The sequence below is a fragment of the Sapajus apella genome, unplaced genomic scaffold, assembly GCF_009761245.1.
Source record: "Sapajus apella isolate SASKATOON/1434 unplaced genomic scaffold, GSC_monkey_1.0 scaffold37, whole genome shotgun sequence".
Classification (NCBI taxonomy): Eukaryota; Metazoa; Chordata; class Mammalia; order Primates; family Cebidae; genus Sapajus; species Sapajus apella.
Window position 1 is genome coordinate 13,386,497 of NW_022436977.1, and position 15,859 is coordinate 13,402,355.

Below are 15,859 nucleotides of genomic sequence, written 5' to 3' on the forward strand. Positions count from 1 at the left end.
GGTGGGCAGATCACCTGAGGTCAGGAGTTCAAGGCCAGCCTGGCCAACATGGCAAAACCCAGTCTCTACTAAAAATACAAAAATTAGCCAGGTGTGGTGGCACATGCCTGTAGTCCCTGCTACTAGGGAGACTGAGGTAGTAGGATTGCTTGAACCGGGCAGGTGGAGGTTGCAGTGAGCCGAGATCACGCTGCGGCACTCCAGCATGGGCAACAGAATGAGTCTCTATCTCAGAAAAAAAAAAAAAAAAGGTAAACAACAACAACAAGAGTATACAATATAACAACGTATGAAGTAGAAGGAAAACAAGAACATATGTCTCATAAAATAAGAGAAGCAGATGAATAGGCAGAAAACAGCGGTCAACTACGTTGAATGCTCTGACAAGAGAGCCTATAAGATGAATTTGGTAAACAGAAGCCACTGGTAACCTTGACAAGAGTAGTTTCAGAGATAAGAATGGAAACCAATCTGTAGTAGGCTGAGAAGCAAAGGCAAGTAGAAAGAACACGCAAAAACAACTTGTGAAAACTGGCTGGGAAGAGAATCAGAGAAATCAGGTTGTAGCTAGAGAATAAGGTGGGATGGGGAGAGGGCTTATAAAGAAGGAAGCCTCACTTAGTGCGTCCAATAGCGAGTCTGCAATGACAGAGATGTTCTATATCTGCACTGTCCAACAGAGTAGCCATTAGCCACATACAGCTATTGAACAACTGAACTATGGCTAGCAACACACTGTGGAACTTTTAAAAAATTATTAAACAGCCACGTATTTCATTGCAAAAAGCACCATTGGTTAGTAACTACCATATTGGACAGTACACTTCTAAAGAACATCTGTATACTTATAAAGATGACCCAGAAAGGGAAAAATTAATGATGCAGGCAAGAGTTAAGTCCTTAAGAAGTCAACATGCTGGCTGGGCACGGTGGCTCACACCTGTAATCCCAGCACTTTGGGTGGCCAAGGTGGATGGATCACTTGAGGTCAGGAGTTCAAGACCAGCCTGGCCAACATGGCAAATCCCCATCGCTACTAAAAATACAAAAATTAGCCAGGCGTGGTGGCAGACACCTGTAGTCCCAGCTACCTCAGAGGCTGAGGCAGAAGAATCACTTGAACCCAGGAGGCTGAGGCTGCAGTGAGCCATGACTGCACCACTGGCACTCCAGCTTAGGCAACAGAGTGAGACTCCATCTCAAAACAAAGAGAGAAATCAACAGGCTGAGCAAAGTGGCTCATGCCTGTAATCCCAGCACTTCGTGAGGCCGAGGCAGGATGACTGCTTGAGCCCAGCCTGGGCAACGTAGGGAGACCCCATCATTACCAAAAACAACAAAAACAAAAACGAAAAAAAGGCAAGAGAAGAAACCCAGAGCACAAGTGGCTAAAGATACATGAGATACAACATGAATGAAGCAAGGCATTAGATTACAGTAACTGGTAGAGACCAAGACTCAGAATATGTATTAAGCCTTACTAGAATCTTAAGCATAAAGCTCAGTTACAGAAAGCTATAAAATCCAAGCAGGAGGGGAGAGTAGGTAACTCATACATACTAAGGACCTATTACGTGACAGGCATTTTCTTTCTTTCTGGTTTTTTTTTTTTTTGGCGTGCACCGGAGACTGAGTCTTGCTGAGTTGCCCAGGCTGGAGTGCAGTGGCGGTGATCTCATCTCGGCTCACTGCAACTTCTGCCTGCGGGCTCAAGCAATTCTCCTGCCTCATCCTCCCAAGTAGCTGGGACTACAGGTGCACGCCAACATGCCCAGCTAACTTTTTGTATTTTTAGTAAAGATGGGGTTTCACCCTGCTGGCCAGGCTGGTCTTGAACTGCTGACCTCGTCATCCACCTGCCTCAGCCTCCCAAAGAGCTGGGATTACAGGCGTGAGCCACCGTGCCCAGCCATGACAGGCATTTTCTAAATAACAAATTATTTCTGTCATCCCTAACCACAATCTTGTAAATATCATTTTACAAACAAAGAGCACTGCTGCTCCAAGAAAAGCAACTTCATGAAATTACACACACAGTAAATGCTGGGATTTGGACATAGGCCTGCCTGACTCTAGGGTCAGAATCTTCCCATGGCCATAAGGTAGGAAGTTAAGGCCAGGCATGGTGGCTCATGCCTGCAATCCCAGAACGTTGGGAGGCCGAGGTGGGTAGATTACCTGAGGTCAGGAGCTCAAGACTAGTCTGACCAACAAACTGAAACCCCATCTCTACTAAAACTACAAAATTAGCCAGGCATGGTGGCGCATGCCTGTAATCCCAGCTACTTGGGAGGCTGAGGCAGGAGAATCACTTGAACCCAAGAGGCAGAGGTTACAGTGAGCGAAGATTGCACCATTGCACTCCAGACTCAAAAAAAGCGAAGGTGGGAGGTTAAGAACCACTGTTTGTGCACCTGGAATTAACATAAACAGCATATCAATCTGGAAGTTATCACAAGTGCCAACAAGCCTAGAGATACCAGGCAGGAGGCAAAAACCATCGTCTCAATGCTTTCTACAGGATAATTAAGGAAAACTTATTTAATAGCCACTTTTTAAAAATCCAAGTGAAAATATCTATTGAGACGGGAAGAAATGGACCTTCTTACAACTTACATTATCTACTCTATTGAACACTGATGTACCCATTAGAAAATCAGCACTGTTTTTTTTTTTTTTTTTTTTTTTTTTTTTTTTGAGACGGAGTTTCGCTCTTGTTACCCAGGCTGGAGTGTAACGGCGCGATCTCGGCTCACCGCAATCTCCACCTCCTGGGTTCAGGCAATTCTCCTGCCCCAGCCTCCTGAGTCGCTGGGATTACAGGCACGCACCACCATGCCCAGCTAATTTTTTGTATTTTTAGTAGAGACGAGGTTTCACCATGTTGAGCAGGATGGTCTCGATCTCTTGACCTCGTGATCCACCCGCCTCGGCCTCCCAAAGTGCTGGGATTCCAGGCTTGAGCCACCGCGCCCGGCCTTGTTTTATAATACATACTAAAATAATATCTGGGCATATTAGAAAAACTAAGTCAACCTACCATCTCTCCGATTTGTACATTAAGAGAGAACAATTATTAAACTGAGTCTAACCAATTATTAAATTATAGCTTAGATTTTAGTGTGGGCAAAGATCATCTAGATCTGTGCTGTCCATGTAACCACCAGTTACATCCAACTATACAAAGTAATTTAAACTAAATAAAAAATTCAATTCCTCAAGCGTACGAGTTGCTCCTCAGGTATTCAACAGTCACACAGGGCCAATGGCTACCTCACTGAGTAGCACAGAACACATCCATCATCACAGAAAGTTCAACTGGGCAGTGATTAAATCCTAAATTTTCCATTTGACTTTTTTCAGAAGGACCAGTGGAAAGAGCAACTCAGAAGACTTGGGTTTTCCAAATCAGTACTAACGAGCTGAGCAACCAGCTCCTTATTTATTCATGTATTTTTTGAGACCGCGTCTCATGCTGTTGCTCAGGCTGGAACTCAGTGCGATCATAGCTACCGCGGCCTCATCCTCCTGGGCTCAAGTGATCCTCTTAGTCCCTTAAGTAGCTGGGACCACCACAACTGGCTAATTTTATTTTATTTTGTAGAAACAGGGTCTCACTATGTTGCCCAGGCTATATGCATCATTTAGCAGTGCTTCTGGAACTGAATGTGCACTGAATCACTTGAAAATCTTGTTAAAATGGCCGGGCGCGGTGGCTCAAGCCTGTAATCCCAGCACTGTGGGAGGTCGAGGCAGGTGGATCACGAGGTCAAGAGATCGAGACCATCCTGGTCAAGATGGTGAAACCCCGTCTCTACTAAAAATACAAAAAATTAGCTGGGCATGGTGGCGCGTGCCTGTAATCCCAGCGACTCAGGAGGCTGAGGCAGGAGAATTGCCTGAACCCGGGAGGCGGAGGTTGCGGTGAGCCGAGATCATGCCATTGCACTCCAGCCTGGGTAACAAGAGTGAAACTCCATCTCAAAAAAAAAAAAAAAAAGAAAATCTTGTTAAAATGTAAGTTCTTCCCAACATGTTGGGAGGCCAGTAGTTTGAGATTAGCATGGGCAACAAAGAGAGACCCCACTTCTTAAAAAAGAAAACAAAATTAGCAGTGTATGATGGCACATGCCTTAGTCCCAGCTACTAATACGAGAGGATTACTTGAGTTAAGGAGTTCCAGGTGGCAGTGTGCTATGATCACACTACTGGACTCCAATCCAAACTGGGCAAAAAATCAAGACTGTCTCTTATTAAAACAAAACAAAAACACAGTAAATCCTAAGATTCTTATTCAGTAGGACTGAGATGAGGTCAAGATTCTAACAAGTTCCCAGGTGATACCAACACTGTTGCTCCAGAAATTACACTTTTCAGTAACAAGGTCTTCAGTGTCTCCAGGCATTAGTTTCTTTCTTTTTTTTTTTAAAGAGAGTCTTGCTCTGTTGCCCAAACTGGAGTGCAGTGGTGCAATCTCCACCTCCCAGGATCAAGCAATTCTCCCGCCTCAGCCTCCTGAGTAGCTGGGATCACTGGAACCTCCGCCTTCCAGGTTCAAGCAATTCTCCTGCCTCAGCAACCTGAGTAGCTGGGATTAAAGGCACATGCCACCATGCCCGGCTGATTTTTATATTTTCAGTAGAGACGGGGTTTCACCATGTTGGTCAAGCTGGTTTCGAACTCCTGATCTCATGATCCACCCGCCTCAGCCTCCCAAAGTGCTGGGATTACAGGTGTGAGCTGCTGCGCCCGGCTCCTTGGTTTCTTAAGCTGTCAAATGATGTACATGAATGAGGCAAGATAATGCCCATGACCCCTCCAAAACACTAATATTTTGAAGTTTTATGATTGTACAGAATTAAATGCATATAGATTTGCACTCTCTGCAGACTTTTCTGAGGTAAATGCTAAAATTCTAAAAAACAACTTTTATGATACCAGTTTTTTCTGTAAAAAAACAAACAACAAAAATCAGAAAATTTTATTTGCTATATAAACATTCAATCTCTGAACAATTTTTTTAGAAATGGACTTAGAAGACCGACATGAATGAAAGACAGATCTTTTAAAACTCTATCAGAGAGGCACACAGTATTTTCCAAATAGGCAGTTCATGGAGGAGAAAAACCAATGCTGGACTCGGCCCACACCACTATCTTAAAAGCATCAGCTTCACGTGAAAGCAATCCCTGGAAAATGCCATTAACTACAGTAACATTGAAATTGTTTTTGTAAAGTCTCAGTCAAGGCTCTGAGCAATAAAAATGAGCAAAATTCCCACACCACAGCCAGGTTGCAGTGTAATGCAACAGCCCACAAAACAGGCCGAATGAACTGATGAGGGCAGCCAACAATGCCACACAGAATTTACTTCTGAGGCATCTTCTTTCCATTTTAACAGAGGCCCTAAAGTAAGACAAGGTTCAAATGATTCAAAAGCAACAAGGAACTGGATAGCAGTGGTGAGAAGGTTCAGCACTTCCTAAAGCAGTACCTTGGAGATAGGAAACAGGCTAAGATATCCAGTTGTGTTTTTTTGAGACAGAGTCTCGCTCTGTCACCAGGCTGGAGTGCAGTGGTGCTGCGATTACAGGTGTGAGCTGCGGTGCCCAATCTTGGCTCACTGCAACCTCCCTCCCCCTCCCCCGCCCCATTCAAGCAATTCTCCTGCCTCAGCCTCCTGAGTAGCTGGGATTACAGCTGCTCGTCACCACACCCAGGCAATTTTTGTATGTTTTGTATTTGGTCAGGATGGTCTCGATCTCCTGACCTCGTGATCCACCTACCTTGGCCTCCCAAAGTGCTGGGATTATAGACATGAGCCACCAAACCCAGCCCCAATTTGTTTTTAAACCCTGAATGATGCACCACAGCTAATTACCTATATTAGAGAACAACGCAGGAAATACGTTAAACCTTTAAGTAATGTGATGCTTTGAAAATATTCAATACTTTGATATTTGTATTTCTATGTTTCCTTTAGTAGGAAATATTTTTTTAAGTTTGAATTAAACTTTATAAAAAATCCTTTATATATAAATCATGCAATACTCTCCCAAAATAATTTCAAAAATTTAATTCATATTAACAATACATTTTCCGGACCGAGATCAGGGGTTTATGCCTGTAATCCCAACACTCTGGAAGGCTGAGGCAGAAGGATTGCTTGAGCCCAGGAGTTCAAAAACAGCCTGGGCAACATAGTGAAAACCCATCCCTACAAAAAAATATCAACAACTAGCCAGGCATAGTCGTACACAGGTGTAGTCCCAGCTACTCAGAGGCTGAGGCAGGAGGATCACCTAAGCCCAGGAAGTAGAGGTTGCAGTGAACAGTGATCATACCACAGCACTCCAGCCTCCGTGACAGCATAACCTTGTCTCACAAAAACAACAAACACTTTACGAACTCCTCAAATCCCTTTGGAAAAATAAACAGTATACATAGAAGAACTAGAGGATGGGGTAGGAAATTTTTTTCTTTTATTTTAAAAATTGAGATGGTCTCGTTATGTTGCCCAGACTAGTCTTGAACTCCTGACCTCAAGCGATCCTTCCACCTCAGGCTCCCAAAGTGCCAGGATTACAGGCAGGAGCCACAGTGCCCAGCCCCACTCAAACTGCCATTCTCAATCTTTTTTCCCCTCTCAATCGTATTTTAAGCCAAGTTGCTAAACGTTGCCTGTTTTAAAACCAGTCAAAAGATTTAATTTATTACCGAGTTACAACTTAAAGTTCTAATCTGGAACTGTACATTCAGCTTATCTTCAGAAAAAAGAAAAAAAAAAAAAAAAAACATCAAAAATAGGGCCTAATGCCTATGTCAAGTTGTCTTTACTAAAACAGAAAATTCATATAAATCATAAGAAAGCACAATATATAATCATGTTTTAATAATTCTACAAGAGTGAAACTTTCCTATTCAGAATTATAGCTGATTAAATATTAATCACTGATGGTATCTTTACGATACCTATTTAAACCAGTAATTTCTAGAGTTTATAAAGATAACTTATGTAACCAATAAAAACATAAGGTCAATTTCTACCAACACCATAAAAGTACTAACTGACTTTATAAATAACCTGTAACAAATCTCTATCAGCAGTAGCCAAAAACCTGCTAGTATCAAACATTTCATTTCACCACCTGACCAGCAATTGGTTTTACCTTTCCTCTCAGCAAATGTTACACAATTCCACCTGTAGGTTATATGATACCCTTTTAAAATGCATTTAAGAAGCCATTACATTTTTAGAGAAACTGCTGTTCCTCTTCAGAAAAAAAGAGAATGTCAATATGGACAGGAACATTTTAGCCTATCATTTAAAAAAAAAAACACTATATTTAAACAAAAAAAAAAAAAAAAAAAAGCCACGTAGCAGTCCGTGGGCAGCATGAGTCATCATCCAACTCAAAACTTGAAGCAGCACTTGTAAGCTTCCTCCTACCCGACCCCATCCCCTTCACCAAAGTACCCTGAGTCAGCAAACCTTACTATTTTGTCAGTTATGATTCTCACGATGCTTTAAATGAATTTATGTAAAGGACTGCAACACTTTTAGTGCTAACATTTCCCTTTAGAATGTGTGCATTTTATTGCAAAATTAACTGGCTTCAAATCACTCTTCTCTGGATTTTTTAATCACAGAAAGTAGCCAACGACAACTTCTAAACCACTTGCAAATAACTGAATTCCAAAATATACACGAAGCTTTTTCTAAAATAATTCTCCATTTTCCAGTGTTTTCTTCTGAACAATAATATCTAGATGATCTAATATGTTCTGCTCAAATCTGGCATATTTTCTAGATAACTGCAATTACTGAATTCAGGATATTAATAAATAATTTTACAAGCTTAACAAGGCAATTCTTACTAAATGACGTAACATATACGTGAAAAGACTACACTCCTTGGCATACGGCAAACACTTCATAAACATGTTTGAATACTACTATCTAAAGACAAAGTTTCTTTCCACCCAATTCAAAATTATTTTTCCAACATTAAAATCTGACATGTTTATGAACAAATTCCTGATTTCAGGGCCAGGCCCTGGTTGGACCCTACATTCTTCTGGTCAGATCATTCTTTCCACCTCGGTTTCCCAGCGTTAAAGAGAGAAGATATGCCCAGTCGGAACTGTAAGATACAGGCTAGAAGAATCAGTATCAGAAAATTACTCTGAAGCTGCTTGCTCTTCCTTGTACGGCGCGTTAATTTTTCCCCTTGACAAATCATCTGTATGCGTTTAAAAAAAAAAAAAAGGCATTACTGAGACTGCATCTTTAGCAATGAACATGAATTCTGCTGTTAATACAGTAGGCTTCTAATTCCAACTCACCAGTCCCTTTCACTGGATCTTTTCCAATGAATAAGCAAGAGAAAAAATAAAACAGGAAAGAAATCAAGAAGCTCCTCCTGCACAGAGCTCCCGTAACACCTGAACCGGTTGGGTCCTACACTCGCCAAGAAACAAAAGGCTACCAAAACACCTTTACTTTTCAACACAACTCACAGGCGGATTAAAATGCACAGCAAAGTGACGAGGCCCTTGTTGGAGAACCGACAAAACAAAATTTCACTGGGGCACTTTTTTACAGACCACCACTTAAGGTCCCGAAAGAAGCTAAGGAAAGACTGTAGGGCCGGGGGAGGAAATTAGGAATTTCGTCTCGGAGTTCTCAGTACCTCATTCATGGCTAGACTCAAAACTTGAGCGGACTTCAGAGCTCTGAGACAAGCCGGGTGAGCGCTGCGCGCTACGCCACTGGAGACTTTGCCCGGCCGGAGTCAGCTGAGGCCGAGTCACCGGGTGGGATGGGGGAGGAGACGTGGGAGCATTTCGAAAGGCAGCGTGCCAGGAAGGCGAGTCTCCGCGCCACCTCATGCTCTCCGGGCCGCCGCCCCTCGCTCACCCGCCCTCCAGTCAGGAGGGGTTTCGAACCCGCGGAGCCGGGAGAGGGGCGGCAGCCGGCACGCGTGGCCCGGGAGCGGGCGCGGCGCGGCGCTGACGGACCGGGCGACGGGCTAGGGGCGTGCCGGGTGGGAGGGGCACGCCAGCCGCCTCGCCTGCCCCACGCGGGGACCCCGGCCCGCCGCCTGCCTGCCCGCGCGGGGACGCGCCGGCCAGGCCGGAGCGGGCGGGCCGGCGGGCTAGCAGGGGGCGGGCAGGAGATTGAACAAAAGCGCCTTTGTTGAGCGGCAGCCGCCGGAGGGTCACACACAATGGAGGAGGTAGCCGGCTCCGCCGCCGCCGGGCCCGCCGCGGCGCCCTCCCGAGCCGCCCAGCCGGCGCGCCACGCACACGTACACACACACACTCACGGGACTTCTCCGACTCATCGAGAGAGTGCGGGGCCCGCGGACAGCCCCCAGTGTCGGCTCAGGTCTCCGGCTGTGCTGGCGGCAGCGGCGTCTCCGGAGCTCTCGCTTTGCCGCAGTCGCCGCCATGTAACCCCGACCCGCGAGAGAGGGCGAGGGAGGGGGGCGGGACCTCATTGAGCCACGCCCCCTCGCGTCACAGGCTCACTCCACGGGTTCCCCCGCCCCCGCCCTGCCCAGAGCGCCCGCACGCGCCGGAATTTCCAACGCCCGTGACTGGGCTGCGCGCGCCGCGGGGGCGGTGGGAGAGGCACGCGGCTTGTCCTCCGTCTCCCGGGGATTTTGCCTGCGGGTGGGCAGGGAGGAGGACAGCGGGCCATCTCAGCTCTACTACCTGTCCCGTCGTTAAAGGAACAATGTGACCAAACTCGGTGCGAGCGTTTACTAAGCACCTCCTACGTGTAAGGCACTGACTGGGCAATCCGAAAGGAATAGGCCTCAGTCTCCAGGATGGCTGGACCTCAAGATGAATTAGCTGGAAGGCGACAGTTCGAGCACAAGGCAGACGCGTAAGAGGCCACATATTAAGGTCATTCATTCTGCCAAAGAGTACAGAGGAAGGCTTTTAGGAGAGGTCACCACGGGTGGCCTTTTGGCTGCATCCTGCAGGAGCCGGTACATCCAGGAGGTGAGGGGGAGGCTGTTTGCCAAAGGAACAGTGTGAGCAAATACCTAGCTTGTTGCAGGAACTGGGATAGGCCAATTTGAATTTGGGAAGGTATGCACTGTGAAACGTAGAAAAATGGATGAGTACCTTCTTGGTCCTATTTCTTGCCTAAAAGCAAACTTAGATTACTTATCATGGAGTATTGAGTGCAAGGACCCTTTCCAGTGTTTATGTGAAATTTAAGTATTTATGAAATTAGAGACGCAGGTCAGCATATTTTTTGAATGACTTCATCACCATCTCTATGAAAACCAGACATACAACAGCCCCTTAGCCATTATTATGGGCATCTTCAAGAGTGAGGCAAAGACCAAAAAGATCACAGAGGGCTGGGCGCGGTGGCTCACGCCGGTAATCCTAACACTTTAGGAGGCCGAGGCGGGTGGATCCCCTGAGGTCGAGTTCGGGACAAAAAAAAAAAAAAAAAAAAAACACCAAACAGTTCGGGACCAGTCCGGCCAACGTGGTGAAACCCCGTCTCTACTAAAAATACAAAAATTAGCCGGGCGTGTTGCCGCGTGCCTGTAATCCCAGCTACTCGGGAGGCTGAGGCGAGAGAATCGCTTGAACCCCGGGGAGGTAGAGATTGCGGTGAGCCGAGATCGTGCTCCACTGCGCTCCACCCTGGCGACAGAGCGAGGCTCCATCTCAAAAAAAAAAAAAAAGGACAGAGTAACGAAGTGCTTGGGGTGAGCTTGAATGGTTTATATTTTTTAATATTTAAAACAACATCAGCTGAGTACCACGTGTGAAGAAGCGGTGACGAGTGGATACAACCAAGAGAAAAGGGGAGACTTGTTCCAACCGCAGAATTTCCAACTTCTGCAACGAGAGCTCTTACCTTCAGCCCCACTGCCCCTGCTCTAGGGTCTCCTTTGATTCTCAGGACATTTTTCCTCCCACTGTTTGAGAACTCATTTACCTTCCTCTTCCATCAATGTTTGATCACCTAGAGAAGGTGGGAGAATAAATACCAAGCACTGTGCCTTCCCTCAAGGAACGTATAAGTGTCACTGCTGACTTCCAGTAAATAACCTGTGGATCAGTCAAAGCCAAGTTGATGGTTTACAACAGTCAGGGAGACCACTGAATTGACAGAATCTTTGTAGCACTTCAAAAGGGGAGATCAAGGATGGAATGATTATAAGATTTGGGGCATCTAAGACTGTTTTTTTCAGTGAGGGGTCCTGATTGGGACTAGGACAAATTTGTGATATAATAGTTTAGGCTGGGTGGACAGAGGACCTGGAGAGTTTTGAAACCAGCCTAAAGGGATAAATAGTTGCTAAACCCAGTAGAGGAGGGGACTATTTACTCTGATGAAGGCAAATTCTGTCAGTAACTTACTGAGATAAATGGGTCTCAATCCACTTATCCAGCACGTTGGGAGGCGGAGGTGGGCAGATCACCTGAGGTCAGGAGTTTGAGACTAGCCTGGCCAACAGGGTAAAATCCCGTCTGTACTAAAAAATAAAAAAAAAAATTAGGCGTAGTGACGGGTGCCTGTAATCCCAGCTGCTGGGGAGTTTGAAGCAGGAGAATCACTTGAACCCAGGAGGTGGAGGCTGCAGTGAGCTAAGATCACACCACTACACTCCAGTCTGGGTGACAAAGCAAGACTCTGTCTCAAAAAAAAAAAAAAAAGAAAAAGAAAAACAAGAAAGTGAAAACTTTATCAAAATATGATATCTCATTGCTACATCCTGATTTTTTTTTTTTTTTTTTGAGAGAATCTCACTTTGTTGCCCAGGCTGGAGTGCAGTGGTGCACTCCATGGCTCACTGTAGCCTCAATCACTCAGGCTCAAGCAATCCTCTTGCCTCAGGCTCCTGAGTATTTGGGACTACAGGCATGCACCACTACACCTGGCTTTTTTTTTTTTTTTTTGTAGAGACGAGGTCTCACTAAGTTGCCCAGGCTGGTCTCCAATTCCTAAACTCAAGTGATCCTCCTGCCTCAAGCCTCCCAGAGTGGTGGGATTACAGGGATGAGCCACTGCACCTGGCCTAAATCCTGATTTCAGGCATGAAAAAGAGGAAGTACTTCTTAAAATTGATAAAATATATAGTTTATATAAATGTGTCTATTGGGTCATAATGTAAAATGTATTTCTATTTATTGCTCATTGTTGCTATGAGCTATGCTATTGCTAAAAGTTTGAAAGCCACCGCCATAGTGGAGGAATGCAGGAGAGCAATAAGTACAACGTGAAACAGCTGAGTGCTTCCTGAGCAGAGATGCAAATTACTTGCTCTTGTTGGACTATAATGGAAGAAACAATTTATAAGAACCGGGGACATCAGGAAGATAAAGTATTTGAACTGGGCTTGATTCTATCCAGTAGTATCTAGAGAAAAAATCCCGGATGAAAGAACAGAAATGTACAAAAACATGAGTATGCAGGGCACACTTTGGAAAACGGGAGAAGTCTGACAGGCCTGGGAGAATGAAGACAAGTTAGCACCAGATTGAGAAGGCCTTGATTGGCCAGGCATGGTGGCTCACGCCTGTAATTCCAGCACTTTGAGAGGCCGAGGCAGGCAGATCACAAGGTTAAGAGATCAAGACCATTCTGGCCAACATGGTGAAATTCCATCTCTACTAAAAATACAAAAATTAGCTGGGCATGGTGGCACACACCTATAGTCGCAGCTACTTGGGAGGCTGAGGCAGGAAAATTGCTTGAACCAGGGAGTCAGAAGTTGCAGTGAGCCGAGATTTTGCCATGGCACATTCCAGCCTGGCAACAGAGCCAAACTTGGTCTCAAAAAAGAGAAGGCCTTGATCATAAGGCCGAAACTTTTGGATTTTATGCTAAAGAGAGTAGGAGAGGAATTTAGAGGATACAATTAGGATACAGCTAGTATTTTAGAATATAACACTGGCATGAATAAGAAGGGTAGATTGTTTGAGCCAAAGATTGGAGACCTGGAGCAGGTAGAAGAATCCATTGTTTTTTCTACCCTGTATCCAATGTACCTTGTTCTGGTTACAAGACTCCAGTGTCCTCTAAGGAGCCTCCCTTTCCTGTGTAAGTAAAAATTGTTTCTGTTGCAAGTGAGTGATGGAGAAGCCAAACCAAACTGTATCTCAGGAGAGAGACAGAATGTATTTAGATGGTTATTGTACCTTTACCGGCAACGAAGGAGATGATAATACAGGAAAGATTCTTGGGTAAAGTGGACTTGGTGAAAGCGTAGGTGAGTCACAGATATGTCTTAAGTCACCCAGTTGCTCCCACATTACCTCTTTAAGTTCCCTCTTTAGGCTTCTTGTTTTATCTTCTTCCAGTTAGGTTACCCTATGAAGATAAACTGCCAAATACCTTGATTTTCAAAATGGAGGGAAAATAGTGTTTAGCAATACAGACTACTATGTTTGATGGTAATATCTGGAAAATGTCTGATATAAATCATTAAAGACAGTATGTTAGGGAAAATGTAACAAGTCATCATGACTTCTCTTCAAGTAAGTCATTACTAAGAAATACCACTTCCCTTCTTGATAGGATTATTACATTACTTAACCAAGAGGTTGGTCATTTCAGGAAGGCAAGACACCTTTGTGGATAACATGGAGTGATGTGGGTTTAGATTATAACAGAGAAAGGTTTATTCAAAGAGTGTAATTCATGTCATGACAAAGAATCCTGAGAGTTCTCTAGAAAAAAATACAGATTTTCCCCCTTTCCCCTCTTTATTCAGTCTTGAGTAATATTTTTATCAGTGTTTTAAGATACTTATGTCATTTAAGGGAGATATAAAACAGTATGATAGATGACAGTATAATTACTCAAAATCATCTACATAGGTTGCAAAAAATCTGTTTTAAAAAATGACATTTGACTGTAATAAAGTACAATATCTTCCTTCATTTAAAAAGGGCCAGGATGTGGGAGAGTTGGCTTAACCTGGTAATGTGACAATAAGGGATATTCATGCAGTGTGAGCAGATGCCAAAGTAACAAAATAGAACAAAATGTGTTAATAGGAAACAGTGTCCAAGTCCCAGGGGGTGCCACACTTACGCTATTCAGCTCAAGATTTCTGAACTTATGTGTTCAAATATAGACACCACATTTACAAAAGCTACCACACATAGCAAATTAGAGTAATTCATTAGGAGACATTCAGGCAGGGTGTGGAAACCACATTCTCTGAAGAAAAGATGCGAGAATTGGGTCTGATTAACCTGCAGCAGGGATTTGCTGAAGGGTTGTTGTGTGCAGAGGAGGGAATGGTTGCTCTGGAGTTCAGATCTAAAACCACTGAGAGGGCTATTACCAAAAGGAAGATTTTGGCTCAGCATAAGAAAGGACTGTTTTGGATACTGGAACTGAGCCACCGTGGACAGGACTTCCCTGCTGAAGTGAGTGCTGCATCACTGGAAGCATTCAATCAGAAAACAATGGCCACCTGTCAAGGAGGCTCTAAAAGGAACTGCAGAAGAGACGAGGGGCTTATAGCCAGCTGATAACTTCCATGATCTCCAGCTTGAAGCTTCTGTGTGTCTGTTTATACTCTTAATTGAAAATGACTGCTCTCCTAGACATGGTTTATAGAAGAACACATTGTAATTTGATTTGTAAATAAACAAAACAGCCTTCCACTGAAGAAATTCATTGCCAAGTACAGTTCATCCTCACAGTGGATTCTCATTATTTGTGGTACTTACATTCTGTAAAGTCAACATAAACAGTAAATTAGTGAAAACTGAACCCTTGCTCCTAGGGGAAATACAAGGTTAGTTTCCTGCAAACCTCTGGCATAACATTCTCATCAGCCAGTGAATATATAATCTTGTTTCATGTGTATTACTGTTTAAAGACACCTTTTAAAAATACTTATTGTTGATTAATTAACACTGAACTCACTGCCAAAAGCACTGATTTTTTTCTGTTGCCTCCCCCAAAAAAGATAAGCTTTATTTAGGCATGAGAATAATGAGAATAAAGCTTTTCTAACATGTATTTTCTCTGTAGGGCACCTCACAGCCTTCTGTGCGTGGGAACTCTATACAGCACTTCAGCAATACATTTGGAGGCCACTTTAAACAGCTAAGTCACCAACAAAAAGCAAAATATGTGATAGCTGGGCACAGTGGCATGTGCCTATAGTTCCAGCTACTGAGGAGGCTGAGACAGGAGGGTCAGTGGAGCCCAGGAGTTTTGAGTCCAGCCTGGGCAGCATAGAGAGATCCCATCTCTAAAAAACAAACAAAAAAATCATCGCACCAAATAGACCATGGAAGGGACGCTTATTTATAGTATGAGAGTTGAAATAAGAAGGCAGAATCTTGTCTTGTTCGACCTTAGCTGGCAATGTTCACATAGGGTGACTCAAATATTTTGTTACTGTGCACATTCAAAAGTGACTGCAAAGGTGCTGTGACTGTTTATTTCAGGATTATAAATAAGTTAGCTGCATTGGAACCAAATCATTAAAAAATAAATAATAAGTTTTAGCAATAGGCAAATCTGCAAACAGAATCTGTGAATAATGAGGACTGGCTATAGTTACAGATTATGGGTTGGGCATGGTGGCTTATGCCTGTAATCCCAGTACTTTGGGAGACTGAGGCGGGTGGATCACAAGGTCAGGAGATCAACACCATCCTGGGCAACATGGTGAAACACGTCTCTGCTAAAATATGAAAAAATTAGCCAAGCATGGTGGCATGTGCCTGTAGTCCCAGCTACTCAGGAGGCTGAGGCAGGAGAATTGCTTCCACCCAGGAGGCGGAGGTTGCAGTGAGCCGAGATTGCGCCACTGTACTCCAGCCTGTTGACAAGAGTAAGACTCAGTCT

General features: G+C 44.2%; 1 protein-coding gene across 4 annotated transcripts in view; it reads right to left on the bottom strand.

Moving 5' to 3' along the window:
• The window catches only part of MAPK6 (mitogen-activated protein kinase 6), a 55,492-nt gene that overhangs the window by 32,961 nt on the left and 6,672 nt on the right, over nucleotides 1-15,859 (bottom strand). Inside the window, exon 1 of one of the 4 annotated variants that reach the window (XM_032297438.1) lies at nucleotides 9,330-9,498. The exons of 1 other annotated variant lie outside the window; for it this stretch is intronic. The gene's annotated coding sequence lies outside the window, so the exon portion shown is untranslated. Of the gene's footprint in view, nucleotides 1-8,693; nucleotides 8,950-9,315; nucleotides 9,499-15,859 lie in introns of those variants that run through there. 2 more of the 4 variants (XM_032297440.1, XM_032297439.1) reach the window with 2 other exon arrangements.